This window comes from Pongo abelii, chromosome 4 (assembly GCF_028885655.2).
Source record: "Pongo abelii isolate AG06213 chromosome 4, NHGRI_mPonAbe1-v2.0_pri, whole genome shotgun sequence".
NCBI classification, from domain to species: Eukaryota; Metazoa; Chordata; class Mammalia; order Primates; family Hominidae; genus Pongo; species Pongo abelii.
Genome location: NC_071989.2, coordinates 124,493,202 through 124,518,722, shown reverse-complemented (window position 1 = coordinate 124,518,722; position 25,521 = coordinate 124,493,202). Strand labels below are relative to the sequence as shown.

Here is a 25,521-nt window from a genome sequence, read left to right as displayed (position 1 = left end):
TTAGATGGGGCCCACCCAGATTAAGGGTGGGTCTGCCTTTCCCAGCCCACTCACTTAAATGTTAATCTCCTCTGGCAACACCCTCACAGACACACCCATGATCAATACTTTGCATCCTTCAATCCAATCAAGTTGACACTCAGTATTAGCCATCACAAACGTAATCAAAGTGGAAGACAGAATATTTCTAACAGTTACCTTCTTAAGCTCTGGGGTCACATAACTTGAATAAGTTACTTCATCTACTTTAACTTTAGTCTCCTCATCTATAAAATGGGCCTATGAAAAGTCTTCACTTCCTAAGTGTGGTGTACAAATTCAATGAGATAATTCATGCCAAGGAAAAGGCATGTAGAAAGTATTTAGTAATGTGTAGTTCTCGCTTATGTTGTATCCCAAGGATCCTAAAACCCCTGCTTTATCTGCCCCCTGAAATTCTCCCATGAGAACAAGGTAACACCAGAGCTAAGTTTTGATTTGACCTACATGTCTCATCTGTGAGAAGGAGTAGGGTCTGTGGAACTTTCTGGTTTGGAGTGGGCATGAACCAGTTCCCTGGTTGTAAGCCAACACCTCTGAATTTTGCACTTGTGATTTCAGTTCACTCCAAAGCCCCAAAGTACCACCCCTGCCATTTGTAGATAGAGGTGAGAAATGAGTCATTTTTGCCACCTTCCTCAAAGCTCTGATAATTTTAAACACACCTATGTTCATTAGTGTTCCATGTGAAACATAAAATAACTTTTAGTTAGGGTTTGGGCAGTCCAATGCACCCAAGCTTAATAAGAAAAGAAGGAGTTGTATAATGTCATGTAAAGAAGAATACCCTGGGTCTTAGTGTGGCACCTGTGGGTGAACTAGGCGGATCAAGGGAGCAGTCATGATTCATTCATTCTGGCTCTGTTGTTTGGCAGCTGCAGAACTGTGGGTAAGCTGTTGAACCTCTCCAAGCCTACATGTCCTTCTTTATAAGGAGAAGAAGGTAAAAGCCTTCCTAGGGTCATGATGGGGACAGTGTTCTGTAGGTAAGTATTTGTTGCTACTGGGTTCACTGCGCTTCTCTCCACAGACCTGATTGCTTAGGTAGGAAGTCTGTTAACCATTTGGTATCTCCTCATCAATGGCAACCATAAGCAGGCAGCTCAACCTCTCCTAGGACCTATCTTCAACTTGCACCATGGACAGTACCTGAGAGACTCCAAATCCAACACCGGCACGGGGTACATGTCCCAGTTGCACACATGTAGTCAGGCTGGGAGTGAGTTGGAGCCAAAAGAGAAGGAACTACTTTCCCATGATTCCCACTGGCTGTCTCTTGCCCCTAGAGAGAGGCCACATCCAGCTGGAATCTGGCAGGGACTGACTCGGTAGGGATTCTGGTTCTGGCACCACACAGAGAAAGTCTCCTTGTCTCTTGAATATCTCCAGTTCCTTCTGTGGGACTTCCTCTGCTCCGTCTGATGTCCTTCGAGTCTTGTCACAGCATTTCCCACCTTGACTTGCTGTTTACTTAATTTTTTCTTACTATTAGATTTGTAGTCATTAATAGCATGGACCCTGGTCTTAGACTATCTGAGCTAAAATGCTGCTCTACCACTTGTCTCAGTGTCCACATCTGTAAAATGAGGGTAAAAATCACTCTTCCTTAATAGGGATGTTGCAAGGATTCAATGAATTTATTCAGGTAAAGCACTCATAACAGTGTCTGGATTACAGTTAGCAGCATATGTGTTGACTCTTTTATTATTGCTTCCTTTTGCCTGAGTGACATCTCATAATTAGCAGGGTTCTTCAGGGGTTTCATCTTTCAAAAGAGAGGGGATAGAGAATGGCCAGTCAGCTCTTTGCTCAGGACATTGAGTTAATCCATCATCTTGCAACACACAGTTGGACTCTCTTCCTGCCTATTTATTGTGATCCTAGAGTGGCTCCATCCTTCCTGTTCTTGGGACAGTTCCTCTTTTTCTGGAACTATCTGTTTACTCACATTTCTGTATATCCACCCTTCCCCACACAGAGAGAAACACATATTCACATTTTACAAACAGATATAAACTTAACTATAAGAAATCTAAATACTCATATATGCCAACCCCACCAATATCACCCAAGGAAAAGGGCAGCTCTGCTATGTTCTTAATTCTCCCTAAATATGGCTGGTGCCTAGGAGACTGCTTTGGGCTTTTAAAATATTTCCCTTCAACAGCTATCTTTTTAAAGCTACAACAACAAGGGAGTTGAGTTGAAAGAGTTCTGTAAGGTAAAATTGTCTTTTTTGCCACTTAGGTAAAACTTATAAGCACCACACAATACCCTCTCCTTATCAGACCCCAGTCCTCCCGGTCCACACAGCCTCTTGGGAGCAAAGTCCATCTTCATGTAAAGCTCTGGTGAGAGACATGGGCAACTCGGAGCACTCCTCATGCCTTTCCCAGTCTGTATAGCACAAGATACTCCAGACATTTCCAAAAAGTTACCCATCAGCTTCCCAGTAAAACAAAAGGCCATAAATTGGCACTTTCTTTTCTCTCTCCACCCAAGCTGTTCATACAGACAAAAAAATTTAAGTCTACAAGTTGAAAAACGCTTTCTTTTTTTTAAAGCAGCTACCCACATTAAAGGAAAACTGTTTAATTCTAGATCTACAGCTAGAAGATCAAAAATAGGAATAATTAAAGTCTGAGATGTAACTGTTAAGAAAGGCATTTTTTTTAATCCTCTTTGCCAAGTCTTTAAACAGGTAAACCACATATTTAAACAAAGTATGAAGATCTGAAAATCCCAATGAGATTTTTTTTTTTTTTTGGTTTAAGACATAATGAATTCAGTCTTCAGAGACTATGAAGCAGGGTTTATAAAGCTCTCTAAACTGTCAGCTGAATAATTATCTAGCAAAGCCCATGTGGAGGTGACTCCCTGTGATTCAGCTTCTTTCCTGTTTTGAAACAGAAGGTTATTAACCTCTGGAACAAAATTTGGCAAAGTCAGGAACGTCAATTTTATGCAAACAGTATTTCCTTTTTGTGGCCTTCCTTTTCATCCTATAATGTTTAATTTTTTAAAGTCTTACAAATATACCGAATTCTACTCAACCACCCTTTCCAAATGCCCCAGAGAGCATGTAGAACTTAAAAGAATAAAAAAATTAAACAAGTCTCCCTTTTCCAAGGTGGCCAGAGCCAAATGAACTTTATGTCAAAAACCCATGAATAATCTGACAATTTATATTCCAAAGAGAAGATGAAGCAGGTGCATTAAGGGTCGTATGCAAAATAAGAATTCTGAAAACAAAACAAAACAAAACAAAAAAAAACTCATTACTGCCAAACCTGTTGTTTTTTTAATATGATTATAATTTTAAATTGTGGTTTTAAAATATCTGTCTAAGTGCTTGGATGTTATTGCTTTAAAGTCTCCACTTGAGAGATTGTGGCTGTGGTTTCTCTTTTACCTAAAAGTAATCTGGACAGCTGAATAATGGGCTCCTCCGTTTGTTGCATGGACCTGTTCATCATATTTTGAAACTAACTTATTCAGCCTCCTTCCCCACAGGATGCAAAGTATCTTCAAGCAAAGACAATACATGTCATTATCCTAACTTGACTGAAGGAAAAGCTAAACAGTGAACTTGAGATCAGATGCAAAACCTGAAATGGAGCAGAAACAGTGCCTGGCTTGCTGGTGTTCCAAAAAAAAACCTTGCCTAGGTGTCAGACAGGGCTGTTCACTACACCAAACCAGGTAGGAGATGTGGGATTCGTGGAGCAGAACACAAAAACCCAGTTCATTGAGTATAAAGAAGGATAATTAACATCCCACCTGTTCCAGAGCTCGCCAGCTTCCTTCCAGCTTAGTCAAACAGGATATTTTGTTGTTTTTTGTTCTAAAACCAGAAATCTACCTACTACTGTTACTGCTGTTGCCTGTCATCTGCCACATTCAAAATGAGCCTGAGGTGGGCAGGTGTTTTCCTGCTTCACTCTCAGGGTAGGAGTGGAACTGGGAGAAGGGCAATGAACAAGAATGAGGTCCTGGCCTCCTATCCTCAACTGAAGATCACCTTAGCTATACAGTCTCCATTATCTGTGTAGAGAAATGTGGTTAGCAGACATGGACAAATCACCAAAGGAGCTGTAACTGTTCCTGGTAGGACGTTATTTCTAGACTTATCAGCCTGAACTGTGCTTTAAGGACTGGAACCGGGTAGACATGCCATCACTATTCCCTGGACGAACCAACAAATGAAGAAGCAAGCATAAAGCAGCAATCCTACAACCACATACTTGGTAGTTTCCTCCTGGAATCCGGAGTTATGGTGTTAGAGTGCCTTATTTTACCACGATTTTTTCAAGTCATCCCAGCCTTAAAAAGGTGCATGTCTTTGTGACTTCCTCCTGACTCAAGATAAGCCACTAACTTATCGGGAAACTTGTCTATTCTAACACTTAAACTTCAAAGTTTGGGATCGGTATTCATCTTCTCTCTCTGTATTCAGTTGCATGATTCTCAGTGTTCCAAGTGCCATAAACATCAAAGTCTCTTTGACTGTTTCTTTCCCAAAATTTCAAAGCCTCTTGTGAAAATGGACTCCCAAAATCTCCTGTCCTGATATCTTGGAGTTCCCAGCTCTGACATGATAATTAGGCCCTGATTAGTCTGCAAGGCTAGGTTCAAATATATGGCACATACATATAAACCATGAGAGCTTGATAGCTGCATTTCTCAGTGCCAGCCTGCCTTTGTAATAGAGAAAATGCACACACGGTCCACAAGAGATGCTGAGACAATTATCTCAGCATAACCAGAGAATAGGGGTTCCTTTAAACCCCCTGTATTCTTTGATAGCATTAAATCCATGGTTCCCAGGATCATTGGCATTACCAAGTCATATTGTAGCCAATCTGTATTTCCCTGCTGCCTAAAGACCAGCCAAGAGCTGTCTTCACCCTTCCAGCATACTTTCTTTCTTTCTAGAAACTAGAACAATTGTATGACATGCTGTAACTGACCAGTGACTACTTGGTTAGAGGACATCTTGAGGGACATCTTTCAGTTCTACAAAACCTAGCAAATCAAATCAAAACAAATAAAAATACAACAGCTTGGATCATCAGGATAAGGGGCTAAAGTAAAAAATATCTAATTTTGACAGGTAGATGGAATTGTTACTTTAGATTCTGGCAAATTTATAAGAGGAAAAGTAAACTCGTGGTCTTCATAGGAAGTCAATGGTTGTATATTACAATGTGGACCAATTTCACCCAGATAGAATTCCTAAGTACATTGATACCTAAGTAATTCTGCTTTAGGTGTCCTTAAATCTTTAGAAAATCATTTCTGATTTATTTCCATGTAGGTCTTACATATTTTTTTATTAAGTTTATTCCTGGGTAGCTTACAGTTTGTAAATGTCATCTTTTTTCCTCATGACATTTTCACAATTGCTTATTAATTGGGTATAGTGTCTGGCCAACTTACTGAATTCCCTTATTAGTTGAAATCATTTTTCAGTTGATTTGCATGGATTTTCTAAATAGAAAATTATCACGTCTGCAAGTAAAAACAGTTTGGTCATTCAACATTTATGTTTTATTTCTTTTTATTATTTTATACCATTAGTGAGGATTTTGAGCAATACTAGTGTGTCCTTATTGTCTTTGTTTCTGATTTCGAACTGGTGATTCACCATTGAGTATGATATTTGCATAGGGTTTCTTTCCTTTATTAAAATAAAGCTGTTTTCATTTTGAGTTCTATTTTAAGTTTTCTAATCATTAATGGGTCTTTAATTCATTAAAATTTTCTTCTAAATCTATCAGAATGATGTGATGATTTTATCTTCTTAATTCTTGATCAAATGAATTACATTGATAGATTTCCTAATGTTGAAAAATGCTGGCATTCCAAGGATAAGCCCTACTTAATTAAGATGTATTATTCTTTTAATATACAAAAGAATTTAATTTGCTAATGTTTTATTTAGGATTTGTGTACCTTTGTTCAGGAATGTGATTGATCTACAGTTTTCTTTTCCCACATTATCCTTTGTTCAGTCTTGGGATATGGTTATGCAATCCTCATAGATGAGCAGAGAAGCTTCTCATTTTACTCTGTTTTCTGAAAGAAGTGATACAGCCCCCAAATTATCTGTCATTGGTGATCTGAGCCTTCTGGCTAGCTTTGATTAACTTTGTAATGTTTCTGTAATTACATCTTTTCAATCAGGGTTACAATTTATATTTACTAGAAAAGCATCCATTTTTTAATGTAGATTTTCAAATTGATTGTAATGAAATTGAACATGATATCTTTTAACGTTTTGAATCTCCTAACAGGATCTTAGTCTCCTTTCTTATTTCTAATGTTGTTTTGTGCATGTCCTCCTTTTTCATAACTGCAGCCTTGATCAATTTTTCTTTTTTGCTTTTACTCCATTAATTCCTGCATTTCGTATGTTTATGTATTCTTTCTATTTTTTTGGTGAGGGATTACCTTATTATTTGTCACTAGCTTCTTAATACATAAGTTTAATGCATTTTTACAAACCTTTCTCATTGTCAAATTAGGATGTTTAAAGCTATAAAATGCCCTCTGAGTATAATTTTGTATACAACCTCTGAGTGTAGTTTTTTTTCAAGTGCTGTGCTCACATTTTCATTTAGTCCCAAATTGTTTTTAATCTCAGTAAGATTTCCTTTTTAACCCAGAAGTTATTTAGAAATCTGTGTTAAAATTTCCTGGTAGACGTATCTAGGAAATAACAACCTGTTATAAAATAATCTAAATTTAAACAAGTACTTCACAAAAGTAGATATTTGATTGGACAATAAATTTACAAAAAGGGAGCTGGGCACGGTGGCTCATGCCTGTAATCCCAGTAGTTTGGGAGGCTGAGGTAGGTGGATCACTTGAGGTCAGGAGCTCGAGACCAGCCTGGCCAACACGGCCCAACCTCATCTCTACTAAGAACACAAAAATTAGCTGGGTGTGGTGGCGGGTGCCTATAATCCCAGGTACTCTGGAGGCTGAGGCCAGGAAAATCGCTTGAATTTAGGAGGCAGAGGTTGTAGTGAGCTGAGATCGCATCACTGCACTCCAGTCTGAGTGGCACAGACTTTGTCTCAAAAAAAATTATAAAAAGGAGTTGAATACTTAATATTATTTTACTATCAATGTTTCAATATTGATATTCAACTTTTTATAAATGCATTGGCCAAATATGAATATAAATATATACAAATATATACAATATAAATATTAATATTTCCTAGTCATCAGGAAATGCAAATTAAAACCACAATAAGATACTTCTTGTATTATCTCTCTCATCATTGTATGATATATGATGTATATGATATGACAATGACAGAAAAAGAGAATATAAAACATGATCTGAGATCTCATAGAGCTTACCTTCTAGTGGTAAAGCCTAATGTTTTTGTCAAATAGTCATACAAATTTAACCCATTTACATATATTGTAATTACTAATATAATTGGATGTATTTCCACAATCTTATTTTATGTTTTCCATCTATCCTAATTTTTTTTTTTTTTTTTTGAGACAGAGTTTCGCTCTTGTTGCTTAGGCTGGAGTGCAGTGGTGCGATCTCAGCTCACCGCAACCTCCGCCTCCCGGGTTCAAGCGATTCTCCTGCCTCAGCCTTCTGAGCAGCTGGGATTACAGGGATGTGCCACCCGCCCTGCTAATTTGTATTTTTAGTAGAGACGGGGCTTCTCCATGTTAGTCAGGCTGGTCTCGAACTCCCAACCTCAGGTGATTTGCCTGCCTCAGCCTCCCAAAGTGCTGGTATTACAGGCGTGAGCCACCGCACCCGGCCCATCTATCCTAGTCTTAAGAAAAGTTGTTAGTCTTCCCTTTTTACCATTTGTTTACATTAAAATACTTTGAATTTTTTCTCGAGAACATTGGACATTATACATCTTATTTTTATTTTTTCTTGGTGATTATCCTTAAATTTTAACACACATTTAAGCATATATTTTTCTATGAATATCTGGTATTAGTCAACATCTCTATACTCTCCCTGGATAGTTACCTATTGATTTGACACAATTCCAAATTAGGCTACTTTCACTTTCCCCATATCCTATCCCCCCATTCCAAAGCCACTATGTTAAGATCATTTGAGATTTTAGTTTTAGTTTAGTTCTATTATTTTTTACATTGTGCTATCAACAACTTTTTAGATTTAACTTATAATTTTACAAGTTTGTTTAACACTTTCTTGTTACTTATCAACCACTTTCTTAGCTTCATTTTTTCTTTTGCTAGAAATTCTCGAGTGTATCTGCTTAGAGAGGGTCTGTGGTTGGTAATCTTTCCAGTCCTTGCATGTCAGTGATTTTATTTTGCCCTTCAACTTTAATGCTAGTTTGGCTCAGCATACAATAGTTTTCTTGCAGCTGTTCTCTTTTCAGCAGTTGAAAACCAGTGAATTCCTCTAAATTGCTGTCATTTTTGTTCTGGTGCTGCTTTTCCTTAGATTTCAGTTTAACAAATATTTGTCAAGTTCTCACTATGAGTTGCACACCTTCCTAGGTGATGGGGATACAGGGATGAGTAAGACACTGGTCTGCGCTCTGTGTGCTGGTTTCACTCCCCACTTCTGCCCCGGTCTTGCTGTGCTTCTCTCAGATCCCCTTCTCCCCAAGGAGCCACCTTCCTCAAAGCAAGCCAATGGTTGGCTGTGCAGCAGCAAATGATGTGATCTGACATTAAACAAACAAAAAAATCCCTGCATTGTGCTGACTTATTTCTCATTCTTATGCATTTGCATGGGGGAAATGCCCAAAGAATGAAGCTGTAAAAATATTGCTACTTGCCCTTTGGCCATCCACCCACTGAGGGAAGACTTCAGGCCATCTGGTCGCTTCTGATAAATGCTCTGACCCAGCTCTGATGGACAAACCATGTCTTTCTCACTATCATTTTCTGAGTGATGACATTGGGAGGGAAAAGACTAGCTTCTTGGCAAGCAGTTTCCTGAAGGAAAAAAAAAATGGGCTGAGGGTGGAGGGAGCATTTATTAAATTACCTGAAAAACTTTTTTGAAATGTACTTCCTGGGTCCTTACCCCCAGAAAATGAAATTTGACCTATTGGGGGACCCCAAATACACATGTTTTGAAAAAGTGCTTTAGGAAATTATCACATGTATTTGACACATGACCACTCTGCCACCTCCTACTGGACAATCACTGATGTTATCTCTTTCCTTTTATACATGGCCCACAGAAGAAAGGTGGGCCTAACAGCTAGTTAATAGTAGAGCCAGGAAGAGACTTGAGAACATTTTGATTCCCAAATGAGTGCCTCTTCTGACATTACCAATGCTTCCCCTTTAACTCTTGTTCTTCTGGCAATGATCATCATCATCATCATCATCATCATCATCATCATCATCATTATCATCATCATCATCTTCACCAGACATTCTACTGGCCACATTACATAAAATTCTCTCTCGTATTTGCAACAGTTCTATAAGGCAAGTATTATCTCCATTTCTCCCTCCCTGTCCATGTTGCCAACCTTCACATACTATGCATCCTGAGACTCAGGATCTGCCATCACCAAGTTCCCCTATATCTTTTGTCCCTTTTCATAAGGTCTCTTTATATCTTGCCTTAATGGAAATTTGGCTGTCCCCTTCATCTGCAGCCTCTCAGATGGAGACAATTCCTGTCCCACCTTATTCTCTTTATGTCAGACTGAAAGTGGAATAAATGTCACATTGTACTTTGAATTCAGTTATCTTCTCCCCTCCTTCAAAGCCCCTAGATCCTCTGAAATTCATGTCTCCAAACTTGACCATCTGCCATCCATATCTGCTAAACTGTCATCTACCAACTCACTCCCTTTATTCATTAATAACTTTAACACCTGTTCCTATCTCCTATTCCTATCACCATTCTTGGTGACTTTAACAACCTTGTAGAATAGTGACTCATGGAATACCTTGCCATCTGAGTTCCCTGACCTCCTCACCTCCAACAATCATTAATCTCTATTTCACCTCAGCCATACTCTTATGATTGTGTCCCTAACCCTGTCACCACCAGTTAAGGCACCACTTCCAAAATCTGTATGTCAGTACTTCCCATGCTATGAAATCAATCCATTGACCCTACCATTTTTACGTCTTTATAAATATACAAAAAATACATTATATATGTTCTTCTTTTTATCCTCACTTACCTTCTTGTTCTGCTTAATTCCTTGGTTCACCATTATAATTACTGCTTTGTGCATTCTGCTGTTTTTCTAACCTTTCTGTTTCTGTTAAACTCATCTGGTAAATGCACATTCAAGATTAAGTCCATATCCACATATCTTGTGACTACATCTGAGGTGCTCAAAGTTCTGGCAGAAAACACAAAGATGCTAATAAGTTTATCTTCATCACATTACTGCACACCCCAAATAGGCACTCAGCACACCTGGCAGTTTTATGACACTTCTTTAATGTGCCCACTTTGTGAAAATATTTTCTTCACATCTTCCCTTTTGTCCTTAAACTTTATAAATGGCTCGCTTAGCCTGGGTTCCCCTAAAAGCCATGCCTGAAACAAAGACTTACCTGAAGGTAGTTTTTATAAAAAGTGATCAGAGGGATCCAGAGACAGGATCCGAGGAGTGAAACAGGGGAAAGGCAAAGATGCATAAGTGAGTGGGCTGCTCCTAGGACAACAGATGGTCAATTCCATGGGACCTTTTGAAGATCCTGATAGGATGCAGCTTGTATTTACCTGCTTGGGGAGTAAAATGGTTCAGCATTTATCCATAGGATCCTGCCTTCCATTGGTCAAAGGTGGTTCTCGACACTAACTTCCTCACATCTCAAGGCTGTCAATGGGTGAGTGCCCAGTGGATTCTACAGACATTCTACACAGCAGCTTCAGAGGGGTCCTGGGGCAGACATTGCCACACTGCTGCAGAGCAAAGCTGTTCTGACACCTGTGCAGAAGTGGCCATAGTAATGATCAGAAGAGTAGGGAATGACACTGGGAGGATTTGAAATGGGGCACAAGAGATATCCCTTGTACCTCGAATATCTGTCATGGCCCTCTAAACCTAATCTGAGTCTTTTTCAAGGCTGCAGCCTTTACCAGGACTTAGTGCAAGAGTATGAGTGACACAAGTTCTGATTCCCCTGCCTCAGCTGATCTCAAGACCATACTTGGTATACATCACTTATTTCTACCACCCGTTCTCCATGCCCCTCATCCTCGGTCAGCATTTAGTTAGTGTAAGTTGCTTGTTTTGTGCAGTGACAGAGACCCTTATCCCCAAGAGGTCTGATCCCTTATATACCCTTCCCATGCCATGGTTGCTGAATTGTGGGTCTGCCATAGTTATGAGGCAAGAGAACACTGAAAGTCACTCCTGTAGATATCCCGAGGTTCAGACATAGACCTCCCTGCCCTCACTGGCTAGCTAGCAGCAATCCAACCCCTCAAGCCAATGGAGTCTAGCACAGTGTGAGGACCATTTCGGTGCTGGCCTTGGGGAGAAGGTAAGAGAAACAGATGGACCAAAAGTTATGCATAGGAGTAGTATGGGGGCCAGAGACCTTAACAAAGAAGGGCCTATCATTTCTTGAGGACCTACTATGTGCCAGGTAGTTTGGGTGACTTGTCATTTCCACATGAGAGCGCCACTGTTATCCTCATTTTCATAAGAGGAAAACAAGTTCAGAGCAGAGAACTAACTTGTTGAGCCAGAGTTCACACCCAGACTGCCCAAGGGGGTGAAGCCTACCAGGCAGGGCTCCTTTCAAGGCCCAACCTGACTAGATTTGCATGCAAAATACATAAGGAATCGTGTACCAAGACACTGCCAAGGAGTCAGATCATGACATGGCCAGCCACAGGGCACCTGCAGCCTCTCCCTCTGTCCTTCCTCCAGAACACCTCTTTGCTTCTTTTGGGTGTGAGGTGTCTTGGGCAGACCAGTAAAGTGTGATTCTTTCAAATCCATCCTGTAAACGCACCTTTCTCCTTCTTAAAGTCTCCCTGTCTTCCCAGGAGCCTCCCTGTGCACCTTTAGGAACAACACCCAAGCAGGGTGCCTGTCTGCAAGGGGTGGATCCAGTCCGCGAGGTGGCGGCGGCGTAGCGGGCCTGGGTCTGGCCCCGGGCCAGCGAGAGCTGCGGCTGCCTGCATTCTGTGGGAGCAGCGACAGCGCCGTAATGACAGCGCGGGCAGGGCGCGGGGAGAGTGCGGGGAGGACCCGAATTAGAAGCGCGGGCTCTCATCAGGAGATGCAGGGACCGTGGCCAAGTCCCGGGAGCGTGTCGGGCCCACTTGAAAGCACCAGGCGGCTGGGGAAGAGCAATCAGATGGAGGAGCCCTAAATCTGGAGCTGTTTAAGGAAGGCAGCAGCCGCCGCAAGGGCCTGCAGGCAGGCAAGGAGCCGCCGGGGCTGGCTGCAGTCGCGCGAGGGCCGCTTGGAAGCTGACGATGGATTTCAAGAGGGCCACCCGGAGGGGCCCCAGGACCTGCGGAGGGAGGGAGGGCGGCCTAGGCAGGCCTGGGCGCCGACCTCGTTTCCCGCGTGCCCTTCCCCACCTCCTTGGGCTGCCCCCGCTGCCCTTACTTTTGTGAGAGCCTCAGCGCCTGCCGCGGCCTCCTCTCCTTGAGTCGCTCTTGTTCTCTAAGGCTTGCTGGCCCCCAGGGCCATTGTTCTTCCAGACGGCCGCTGGAATAGGCAGCAGCTTTGGCATCCCTGGGCTGGTAAGAGTCAGGGCTGCTGTTGAGTGGGTGCCTCCTCTGTCCAGGCCCAGCGCTGGGAGCACCCAAGCTTTACAAAGGCAGCAGAGCAGGCTTCCCTGCGCGGGCTCTGGGCCAGACTCCCTGCCTGGACTCTGGCCACTTCTGCCACTTACTGGTTGTGAGACCATGGACAGGTCACTTAACATCTTTGTGCCTCAGTTTCCTCCTCCATAAAACAGGGATGCTGACGGTGATGACACTACTTTCCTTTTAGGGTTGAGTAGAGAGTCCTTAGAGAGGTGGAGAGCTGACTTGTGTTTTGAATCATGTCATTTACTCCTTGGAACAATGTGTGAATTATCACATTTTATAAGGGGAAACTGAGGCTCCGAAGTGAATAGGCACTTGCCAGATGACACATCTAGCAGGAACTGAGATCTGAAACCTACACTTTGTGACTCTAGGGTCCACGCTCTTTTTGGTCTTTCAAAATCAGAAGCAGAGAGAAAGACAGACCGACAGGTAGACAGGCAGAGAGAGCCCATGCAGTGCCTGGGCTGGCCCTGGACCCTTGCCAGAAGCAGGGATTCCAAGTGGTGCTGCTTCACTTTTACTTCTACTCAGTATCCTGGGAACCAGACCAAGATCTGGAGCCAAAATTCCCACTGCAGAACGAGAGGCTCCAAATTAGATGGATACAAAAATAGACATAGACAGGTGATCTTTCCCAGCTCTTTCTTTCTCCCCTTCCACAAACAGGGCTTAGTGATACCCTAGCCACCTACTGAGAAGCCATGGGCCCTGTGGGAGAAAGATGGGGCACTGCGGGGTTTATACTAAAACAGGAGTTGCAATCTAGTTTCAGAATCTCATCAAAGTCCTTCTCTTGCCCTTTTTTAGGCTCTGTTTCTAAACAGAAACCAAGTGGAGGAACAGAGATTGTAGAGTTTCAGGACTTTGCAAAGGCTCCAAGCATTAGAGCATTCTCTAAGCTCTCCTAGTTCTTGCCTTTCTTCTCAGTTTTCTTCTTGCAGCCCTGTGCCAAGCATTCAATTAACCACCCTGCTCCTGCCCCCACCTCAGCCAAATGGGTACCAGATGTACCATGTAGACGTCGGACAAAGTGGGATAGAAAAACTTTACTCAGACAAATTGGCAGAGAAAACACAATTAGTCAAAGCAAACAGAGCTGAAGCAGTAGGCAAGCCAAGTGTCCAGGAGCTCACCTGCAACACATTTCCAGGAGCCCCTCAAAAACCATCCGTTTCAAATGGGGGCCATATGCAAGCCCCTACCCAGCAATGACAGGCTCTGAGCATAGCAAATCAAGAGTCAGCATGCAAGGGGGTGGGGAAGTGAAAAGAGATGAATTTGCTTGTGTTCCACCCTGGGGTCTCCAGGAAGGATGTAGGGCCTGTGGCTGCTGTGAAAACACAAGAGCTTAGTGCCAAGAAGCAACCAGAAAATTGGCCCAGCTCCTTCCTGATCTTGCAGTCTAGACCTCCAGCTGGGGCCCAGAATTGCAATCACTGGAAGAGGAAGGAACAAAGGCCCAGTTTGAAATAACTCTTTCTTTGGGGGTTCTGCTCGGATCCCTCAGCTGAAAATAACAGCCATCACCTTGGGGGGCTCCCTAATGGCCTGCCTACTTGGGGCATCAGGCAGCCCAGGAGGAGCTTCTGCCAACAGTGAATACCCAGAGCCCTGGGTGGTTTGGTCCTGCTACTACCTGCGAGCAGCAGCTGAGATGCAATACTCATTCACCCTCCACCAACATTACAGATACTAAAGTGAGAATTGCAAGAATTGCCTCTTATCTCACAAAACAGCACAGTGCCAGGAAGCAGTGCTGCAAGCTTGGACTTATATCAGACAGATATAACCTCAAATTCTAGTTCCACCTCTTATGAGCTGTGCAATCTTGAGCAAGTTACTGAACCTCTCTGGGCTTATTTCCTCATTTGTAAACTGGAGATAATACACATAATACACTTAAAGCTGAAGGAAGATTAAGAGAAATATGCACATGTATGGTGTTGAACACATCTGGCACACAGTCAGCACTCAATAAATGGCAGCAGCTTTGTGCTGAGCTCATTGAAAGGACATAAACACCTATAGAAATAGGGAGGTAGGAGAGAGAGGAGTGAATATGAGGAATAAATCTGTAGCTGAAAGGTGTGAGAAGATAAAAGAGGTACAGTTGGAAAAAAACATAGCAAAGTGTCAATAGAACTACATCATCCACACCCACTTACAAAAAGAGGAACTGAGCTCTCTAGCTTATTAGCAGGGGAAATGTTCTATTTAAAAAACCAAACCAGCCCAAAGTACACATCAACTGTACTGCATCCACGTAGTGGAAATGATCACCCAGCTCTGCTCTTTTCCTATTGCATAGCCTTGCATGATACCTGAGCTTGGCTCCCCTTGCATTTCACCAACAAGGCCCATCTTTTATTTTTCCTACCTACAGAAGTGATTCCAGATGAAAAGTGGTGGGTGGATTCCAACTAGAAAGGAAGGTATCCCAGTGTTCTTTTGGAGGCTCAGTCCCTGGAGCTGGTCTTGGCCACCACCTCTGTCCACAGATCTGATACCACCACAACCCACCAGTGTGGCCCAGCATCTGCTGTGTTCTCTTCCCCAGAGCTAACCAGGGGACCTCAGCACTAACAAGGACAGTAGCAGGAGGAGGAGCCACATGGCTGAAACTTGGGAAAACCAGGCCAACTACAATCAGTCCATGGAGCCTGTATTTGGGGATTTTGTTTAACAGAGCAACAGTGAATCTCAGTCTGGAAAATTTAGCTTTATTTTCTTCAAACTTAAAAGTCCAACTCTGAGCTGCCAGTTCAAGTGTCTGGTGAGAGATTCAGTCCAGTTGCTGATGGGGCCCCTCCCTTCCTAGGCTGCACAGGAATCTGGGGAGGCTTATCTTGCTCAGAAGGTAGTGAGCAAGAGTCTCCAATTGCCTGGACATCCAGGTTGCCTCTCATCTCTTATGGCCAAACCCACAGCAATCCCTTGAAGTCTGATGGCTCTTCACTGAGTCACAGATTCACTGTCAGGCTGGGGGTTGAGGAAGCAGGGCCTTGGGCTCAGCCTGCTTATGTGTAGGTGTACCATTCTGCCTTCCCCTCCAAATTTCATCTCCTCCTTGGGATATGGCTACAAAATGGCAATGTGGTTTCACTCTCTCCCTCCCCATAGCTCCAAAATCATTTAGTCAAGAGAAAAATCTCTCCTTCTCACTCATCGACCACTTAGGCTCTATAGTGGTTCAATGGTATTCCCCTAAAAGTATGTCCACTTGGACCCTCACAATGTGACTTTATTTGGAATAATATTTTTTTTCAGATGGAGCTAAGGTAAGGATCTCAATATGACATCATCTTGGATTAGGGTGGATCCCAAATCCAATGACAAGTGTCCTTATCAAAGAAAACACAGAGACCCAGCGTGGAAAGCCATGTGAACACAGAGCCAAGGAATGCCTAAAGTTGCCAACAGCCACCAGGAGCTGGGAGAGAGGCATGAAACAGATGCTTTCTCAGAGGCTCCAGAAGAAATCAATCCTGCTGATACCTTAATTTTGGACTTCTGCACTCCAGAGCTATGAAAGAATAAATTTATGTTGTTTTAAGCCACCAGGTTTATGGGCAATTTCTTAGAACAGCCCTTGGAAATGAATACAGGCCCTTAGTATTCTTTCTTTAATTACCTTAGGCTTTTGCAAAGGACAGCCTTTTGTCTTCCATAGCTTTTGCTTTCTGCCTTGCAAAAACTTCTATGGCACAGAAATGATAAGGCCCTAGATCCCTGCTAACAACGGCAAGGAAAAAAGTACAAAGGAACACATGCAAACTAAATTCTCAATAAATTATACTGACCCCAAACACTTACGGAACCTTTACTTGAAAAAAAGAACTGCGATGAGTGGTGTGGGAGAGGACACAGAAATTAAGCCATGGAGCACCTGGGTTAAGTCTGGGCTTCCAAAGAGGTATACTGGAGGTTGGAGGTTTGCAGGTCTGATCTAGTGACATGGTTAATGGTTCATTTCCCCAGGAAGTAAGTCTAAGGCATCAAGCCAGGAAAATATACCTGCTTCTGAATTTGCTCATCATTCTCATAATATGTTGCTGTGAGGAAGTTGGATCTATCTGGAACCAGTGGCCCTGGTGGGAGCTTTTGACCCAGGCAGATAGAGTAGATGTGAGGTATAAGAATAAAGGAGAACATAGCTAAGCCCTGTCTCTCCTTCCTTTGCCTCCATTCCTGGGTATTTATGCCTGGGATTGATATTGCTCCCAAGTAGTGCAAAATTTTCAAAACTTACCTAACTCTTTGTAACTACTATGGCATAAATTAGTGCTAATTTTAATCCCTAAGCAGTGAGTTAACATGGCTATCTAGCAAAATTTAAAAACTCATAATTAATAGGTACAAATAAATGCTTTCTGACTAATGTAAACTGTTTTTAACTTGTTTATGTTTATCCATGTATCATCTCAAAACCCTTCTATTTTTAAATCCAGGTCTCTTGGTTCTCCATAACTGTCCATAGATAACCTGTGACTTTAGTATCAAGAGTTCTAATCTGTGCACCAAACCCCTGTGACATGAATTTACCTATATAACAAATCTGCAAATATCCACTGAACCTAAAATAAAAGTTTTTAAAAGAGTTCTGTGCAACATCCAAAGGCTTCTTCAGTGTGTTTCTCCTGTCCCCATAAAATGCAGAGAGCAAAAAAAGACACAAAAAACTCAGAAATGGGCCTCTAGCCAATTCTAAGCAGTTGTTCAATTGCTTTGATCCATCCCAATTAAGTGAGTCATCTGCCTCCATTCTCCTGGTCTCTGATCTGTTTCTGTGGTTTAGTTTTAATACCTTAAACTTATCCTTAAGCACGGTCATCAGCACTGCTTGCCTTGCTTTGCGTTTCACAGAACAATTATGACTTGAACTGGCTTCGGTAAAAAGGTAAATATTTCATAAGAGAAGGAACTAACCCTCAGAGCTAATGGAACAAAGGAGTTGAATGCTACCAAGTTTCTCTTCTTGCAATTCCGTCTTTACTCCTCTCTGTTGTCCAGTTCATTTTCTAAGATCAGCTTCCTTCACTTGGTTGGAAATTGACTATCAGTCACTCCCTTGACTCACATGCTTTCATCAGGGGGGATTTGTGTCATTTTATAGCACCAATTGAAAAAAAAAATCCTAGGGAAAAATGCTGATTGACTTGGCTTAGACTATATGACCATCCCCGTGACTACTGGGATTTATGATTGACAGCATCAATAAAAACATAGGAATGGGGAACGAGTTTCCCCAAGGACAAAGAAGGTGTTATTCCAAGATTAAAGGAAGGTGATTACAGGAAAAACAAAACAAAACACCCCTTGATGTCCACTATTCTTTCCTTGACTACAATATGGTATTTCTCTCCAAATATGTAACTGCTTAAGACTGCTGTGGCTCAAGGAGTCTTTCAGACAACTTTCCTGTGCTTATTCTTCTTACACTGACAGGTGGCATTCTTACCAAATTCACCTAAGATTCATGAGAAGAATGCTGTTAAATCTCCAGTTATTCATTATATATGTGTGTATGTGTATATACACACAATTTGTATTGTAAACACTTTATAAGATACTCTTATTTTTTATACAGTCATAGTTCATTTAGGTTTACCTACATATTTTTCACTGTGTTTGTTCTTTATTCCTTCTTACATGTTAGACTTCCCATCTGGGATTACTATCTTTCTGTCTAAATTATATCCTTTATAATTTTCTTTCGTGTAAGTCTGCCAGTGATAAACATCTCTCTTTTTTGCTTTGGTTTTAAATTTCATGTTTGTTCTCATTTCTTCTGTATTCTTGAAGAATATCTTAGTTTGGTATAGAATTCTAGGTCAGTAGACTTTTTTTTAACACTTTGACTCCATGTTCTTCTACTGCTCACTAATCATCTATGTGGCTGTTGAAAAGTCAACTGTCTGTGTAACTGTAGTGCCTTTGATGACAATTTGCATCTTTCTCTCTACATGTTTTAAAATATTTGCTCTTTGATTTTTTTTTTTTTGTAGCTTCATTTTGATGGGGTGGATTTTTAAAAAATACACCATTTGACATGTGATACACTCCTTAAATCTGCGGGTTTCATTACAGAAAATTGTCAGCAATTATCTCTTTAAATTTGCCTCTGCCCAATTTTTACTTGCCTCTCCTTCTGAGATTCATCTTAAACCTATTTTAGGTTTTCTTATTCTACCACGTGTCTCTTATCCTTTTTTATTTTTTCTTTTTTACATTTTTTTCATTTTTCTGTGCTGTTTTAGATAATTTCTTTGGATCTATTTTCCAATATACTAATCCTTTCTTCAGTTGGGTCTACTGTACTAGTTAACCCATTATTTAATTCTTAATTTAAGTTATATCATTTTTAGTTCTAGACATTGTTTCTTTTAAATATCTGCCATATCACTTTTTATTACTTCCTGTTTTCTGCAGATCAGGTTGATTTTACGGTTTAGAAGTTTTATAGTCTGTGTTTGACAATTCCAATATTTTAAGTTTATTTATATTATGTCTTTGAGCTGGTTATTGCTCAAGGTGTCTTATTTCCTTGTCTATCTGGTTATCTGTTGCATGCTGGTCATTGTGTCTGAACATATGTGTGTGTGTGTGTGTGTGTATATATATATATATATATATATATGCAAGCTGGAGACCCAGGGAAGTCAGCAGTGTAGTTAAAAAGCCTCAGAATCAATAGTGTAGATTCCTATCTAGGTCTGAAGGCCAAGGACAGGAAAAGATCCGTTTCCCAGCTCAGTCAATCAGGCAGAATTAATTCAACCTTCTTCTACCTTTCTGTTTTATTTAGGCCCTTTTGGATTGTTTGATGGCCACCCACATTGGAAAGGTCATCTGCTTTACTCAGTTTGCCAATTCAAATGCTAATTTCTTCCAGAAACACCCTCACAGACACACTCAGAAATAATGTTTAGCCAGCTACTTGGCATCTTATGGCCATCAAGTTGACACATAAAATTAACCATCATAAGTCCATCCATTGTCAACTTGGCACTCATACATGTCTCCTGAAGCCATACTTAATCTTCAAATAAAGAAAATAATAAGGTCAAAATTCCACCTAATGTGATACAACTATCCTGCATACAACCAAAAATGCACTAGCCTCTGCCCTAGAAGAAAAGGTAAAGTTCTTGAGTGATATTTACTTTTCTCCTTGATATTCATAACTTAAATACTCTCATATAAAATTAGCAATACTAAATACTATGATATAAAGTCAATATATCTTATGTTACATAATAAGAGAATGAGAGAAGAAAGAAAACAAAGAGATACACACACATATTCTAACAAAATGAGAAAATATGCTTGACAATTATAGTCTTCATTTCTGTAACTGGTCATGTAATTATAGCTGATATTTATAATTACTTTCTGCCACCCACTCTGTATTCCCTTTGCTTTCAGCAAGCATCTTGGCTGGCTGTGGTTCTTTACCCAGTGGGGTGACCCAAACTTTTATTCTTGAAAGGTCTGGGCTATTAGTGGTCCTGCTTAGATTGAGTTGTAGTTTTCCATTGACTTTAATCACAGGGCATGGTAATACTAAGATGCCCTAAGGGATCTGCCATATTCCACATATACTTTTCCTTATCTGCATGGTAGAATAGCAGTCCAATTTCTCCTTTGTAGTCAGGATTAAACACCTCAGCCAGCACAGCAATTGACGCCTTTTCTGTTCATTCAGAGGCATGAGCAGTCTAAAGTGTCTGAGTGGGAGTCTTCACTTCCAGTTCAGTGGAATTATTGCTGTATTTCCTTGTGGAAGTATTTCCTCCTTTGGAACTAAGACCTCTAAGCCTGGAGAGCATAAAGTCATGGGAACAGAAAGAACAATTTTTGCAAGTAGAGGTCACTGGGCATAAGAGTAAGTGGTGCCACTCTCATTTTCACCCTTTGATTCAGCAATCCTGACTGTGGGAGAAACAACACCTTGTATTGCTGGATTCAGAACACATACAGCTTTCTGGAAAACCTTGCCTCAACCCTGCAAGGCATTGCTACCTAGCTGCTGCTGTAGTCTTCAAAAGGCCATTTCACCATTCCGTCAAACCACCTACTTTAGGATGGTGGGGCGCACACACTATTTAGTTGCCTCTTTAGTGCTTTAAGATTGTTATTTTTATATTGCATCACAATTTTAGTTTTCTTCAGCAGAAAAGTTGCTCTAAATGTCCTAGCTTGCCATTTTAAGAGTTATTGTATTATATGTTAGTTAAAAAATATTATACTAGAAAATAAGAAAAAAAGAAAAGAAAAATCTTCCAAAATCCTACCATCAGAGATATCCAGTATTAACATTTTAGTAAAAATATTTTCAGAACCCTTTCTACACAAGCAATCACACATAAATTTTTCTATATAAATGGAAACCTGTATTACTAGCTAGCCTGCAACTTTTGCTCAACATGTTTATTTTCCATGTTAATTTAGCTATTGTAACTTATAATGTTTGCATAATAATGCAGTTGACCCTTGATCAACATGAGTTTGAACTGCAGGGGTCCACTTATAGATGGATTTTTTTCAAAAGCTGTATTAGAAAATTTGTGGAAGATTTGCAACAATCTGAAAACTCACAGATGAACTGTGTAGCCTACAGGTACCGAAAAAATTAAGAAAAAGGTATGTCATGAATTCATAAAATATATGTATATAATACTCTATCATTTATTTACTACCATAAGATATATACAAATCTATTACAAAAAGTTAATATTAATCAAAATCTACACAAACACAGACCATGCATAGTGCCATTCACAGTCCAGAGAAATGTCAACAAACATAAAGATGCAGTATTAAATTACAACTACATAAAATTAACTGTGGTACCATACTCTACTATTGTAATAATTTTGTAGCTACCTCCTGTTGCTATTGTGGTAAGGTCAAGCATTGCAAGTATCCTTTTAAAATGCCATACAATGCTAATCATCCTTGCCTGAGCAGTTTGTCTCTCCAATAAATTGGGTATTTCCGTAAAAAGTGATCTCTCACACAAGCCACTGTTGCAGCTATGCCAGCAGGCATGAAGACCTTGAACTTTTTGTAAGATACATTTTTATCTCATATTGAAAATACAGCTTTTAGTGGCACCAGGATTGCTCTAAGAAAGGCATGCCCTGTAGTCCCACCTACTTGGGAGACTGAGGTGGAAGCATTGCTTGAATTCAGGAGGTTGAGGCTGCAGTGAGCCATGATCATGCCACTACACTCCAGCCTGGGTCCCTAAAAAAAGAGAAAGAAAACACAAAGACATGCCTATAGGCTGTAATATGATTCGAGAAAAAGCAAAGTCATCATATGAAAACTTTACACAAAAGGTGAAGAATCTAAAGCTGGAGAACTCAATGTCAGCAAAGGATGGTTTAGTAATTTTAGAAAAAGGTTTGGATTTAAAAATGTCAAGATAACAGGAGAAGCAGCTTTTGCTGATCAAGAAGCAGCAGATGAATTCCCACACATCATTAAGAAAATCATTGAGGAGAAAAGATACTGCCTGAAAAGGTTTTTAATAGATGATTTTAGTAGATGAAAGTGCCCTATCCTGGAAAAAAATGCCACAAAGAAAATTTATTATTATAGTAAGGAAGAGAAGTGAGCACCAGGATTTAAGGCAGGAAGGGATAGGCTAACTCTACTATCACGTGAAAACGTAGACAGGTTTATGATCAGGATTGTCCTCACCTATAAATCTGCCAATTCCTTAGCCTTGATGGAAAAGATAAACACAAGCTTCCAGTTTTAAGGTTGTACAATAAGAAGGCCTGGACAACAAGAACTATTTTTTTCTGAACTGGTCCCATCGGTGCTTTGTCTCTGAAGTCAGGAAGTACCTTGCCAGTAAGAGAATGCCTTTTATTGGACATGCCCCTGCCCACCCAGAACACCATGAGGTCAACACTTAAGGCATCAAAGCGGTCTACCTACCTCCAACCATGACATCTCTAATGCAGTCTCAAGATCAGATGGTCATAAGGACTTTTAAGGCTCATTAAACACAGTACTCTATGAAAAAGATTATCAACACTATGGAAGAGAACCCTGATAGAAACAACATCATGAAAATTTAAAGGAATTATCTTCAATGGCATAATTCAATTGAAGATGCCATCATTTTAGAAAAAGCCATGAATACCATTGAGCAGAAATAAAAAATTCCTGCTGGAGAAAACTGTGTCTAGATATTGTACATGACTTCACATAATTTACAACAGAGCCAGTCAAGGAGATTATAAAAGAGACTATGGATATGGCAACAAAAAAATGTGGGAGGTGAAGGATTTCAAGATAAGAATCTTGGATAAATTTAAGAGCCAATAGATACCACACCAGAGGAATTAACAGAAGACAACTTGATGGACAGCAGTGTTTCCAAATCAATGACAAATCACGAGGAAGAAGACATAGAAGATGCAATGCCAGATAACAAACTGATGTTAGACAATCATGCAGAATGGTTCTGATTATTCAAGACTGCTTTTGACATTAATGACATGGACTCTTTTATGATATGAAACTAAAGCAAACAGTGGTAGAAGGATTGGCACTATATAGAAACATTTTTTAGAGAAAAAAAGGAAAGAAAGTCAGATGTGTTTTCGTAAAGTTATGCCAAGTGTGCCTGCCTACCTTGCCTCCCCTTCCACCTTCCACATCTGCCACTCCTGAGACTGCAAGACCAATCCCTCCTCCTCTTCCTCCTCCTTAGCCTACTTGATGTGAAGATGAAGAGTATGAAGACTTTTATGACAATCCACTTTCACTCAATGAATAGTAAATATATTTTCTCTTTCTTATGATTTTCCTAATCACATTTTCTTTTCTCTAGCATACTTTATTCTAAGAATACAGTATATAATACCAATAGCTTACAAAGTATGCATTAATCGAATGTTTATGTTATTTTTAAGACTTCTAGTCAACAGTAGGCTATTGGAAGTTAAGTTTTGGGAGAGTCTAAATTTATACAAGGATTTTTGACTGCACTGGGGTCAGCTCCCCAACCCCCATGTTGTTCAACTGTATTCATATCTAACACATATTGAGTACTTACTATGTACATGAATTTTCAATGTATTAGTTCATCTAATCTTTGTAATAACTCTGTGAAGGAGATTTTATAGATTACGAAGCTACTTTATAGATTTTATACGGAGTTTTATAGACTAGGAAATTTAAGCAAAGATAAATAATGTGATCAAAATCATATAAGTAGTAAGAGGTAGGACGAGATTTAAACTCAGACTGACTCCAAAATCTATGCTTAGAAGAACTATGTCAGACAGTATACCACTATCTGGATATATTTAATTTATTAAACTAAGCCCTCTACTGATGGATAGTCAGTTTTATTATATATAAAATAACTTTTAAAAATTCTTGATATACATCTTTATGTACTTGTTTATTTATTTCCTCTAAGAAAATTCTTAAAAAGAGAACTGCCATGTATATGCATTTAAAATTATAGATTTTGGTACATTTGCTAATCTGTCCTCCAAAAAAGTTTACCAATTCACAAACCCTCCATTAGTTTATAAAAGTGCCTATCTATTGACATCCTTTGTAGCATTGAGTTTTGTCAATATTTTCCTTTTCTGATACTCGAGCATTGAAAAATAGGATTCTCATTTTTTTGCATTTGTTTTCAAATGGTGCTTATTGAGCTGTTAGTGTCTAATGAGCTGTCTGATTCCCAATTGCTGCATTTCCTCTGCTAAGCCTTGGCTTTGACCCTGCTTTTTCCTCTTCATCAGTTTGTCCCAAGGAGACAAGCTTTTCGGTTATGCTTCCTTTCAGAACAGAAAGCATTCTTCAGGATACAGGATCACTCAGAATCTCTCCTAAACCACATGTTCTGATTAGGATGTGCTTACCTGAGTGACTAAGATACTAATTTCAGAGCTGCTATTCTTTCCCCTTTTTATGCTCCAGAATCTGCTTACTTCTTCTGTCCTTTCTAATCAATGAATTTTCTAATAAAGACACTGCATGACTGGCAGTAACCTACCATTTTTTCCAGGCCTACATAATCTTCTACTTAGAGTGTGTGAGCTTCTAAGCTTGTTACACTATTAAAAGTGACTTGCATGGTCCATTTAAAAGCTGTGGTATGGTCAAAGAACTTCACTCTAGAAACCACAACACAATTTTTAAGACAATACTGTCTTCCTTTCTTTTTTCTTTCCTACCTTCTCCTGCCTTCCTTATTTCCTTCCTTCTTCCATTCTCTTCTTCTTTCATTTTGAGACAGCCAGGTGGGAGGGGGTCCCTGGAGAAACCCCAACCAGGCTGCCCACTGAGGTGGAGCCTCGGGAAGTTCACGACATTTGCAGCAGGAAGGAGCCTGTGTGGAACCTGGGATATGGGCAGGAAGCACCCTAGCAGGGACTCTAGCCTAGTCCCTGTTTTCCCCTTTTCTTCCTTTTCACCCAATAAAACCCTACTTCGCACACCTTTCAAACCATCTGTGAGCCTAAATGTTCATGGTCGTGTGATGCAAAAGGACCCCCTCTTTAGCTGAAATAAGGAAAAGCCCTGCAACGTTTTTGGCACCCAACGTGGGGCTCGAGAAGTGGTGAGTGAAATGGGGACTCAAAACCTCTCACTGTTGCTTCTAAGCCTTTTCATATTCAGACTTCTGAGGGTGGGGGAAACCATGTCCCCAC

General features: G+C 40.4%; 1 protein-coding gene across 3 annotated transcripts in view; it reads right to left on the bottom strand.

Moving 5' to 3' along the window:
* Positions 1-25,521, bottom strand: part of COMMD10 (COMM domain containing 10) — a 362,273-nt gene that overhangs the window by 72,366 nt on the left and 264,386 nt on the right. Inside the window, exons 11-12 of one of the 3 annotated variants that reach the window (XR_008525447.2) lie at positions 10,772-10,979; positions 10,226-10,385 (exon numbers count right to left, since the gene is read on the bottom strand). The exons of 1 other annotated variant lie outside the window; for it this stretch is intronic. The gene's annotated coding sequence lies outside the window, so the exon portion shown is untranslated. Of the gene's footprint in view, positions 1-10,225; positions 10,386-10,771; positions 10,980-25,521 lie in introns of those variants that run through there. One more of the 3 variants, XR_010140011.1, reaches the window with a different exon arrangement.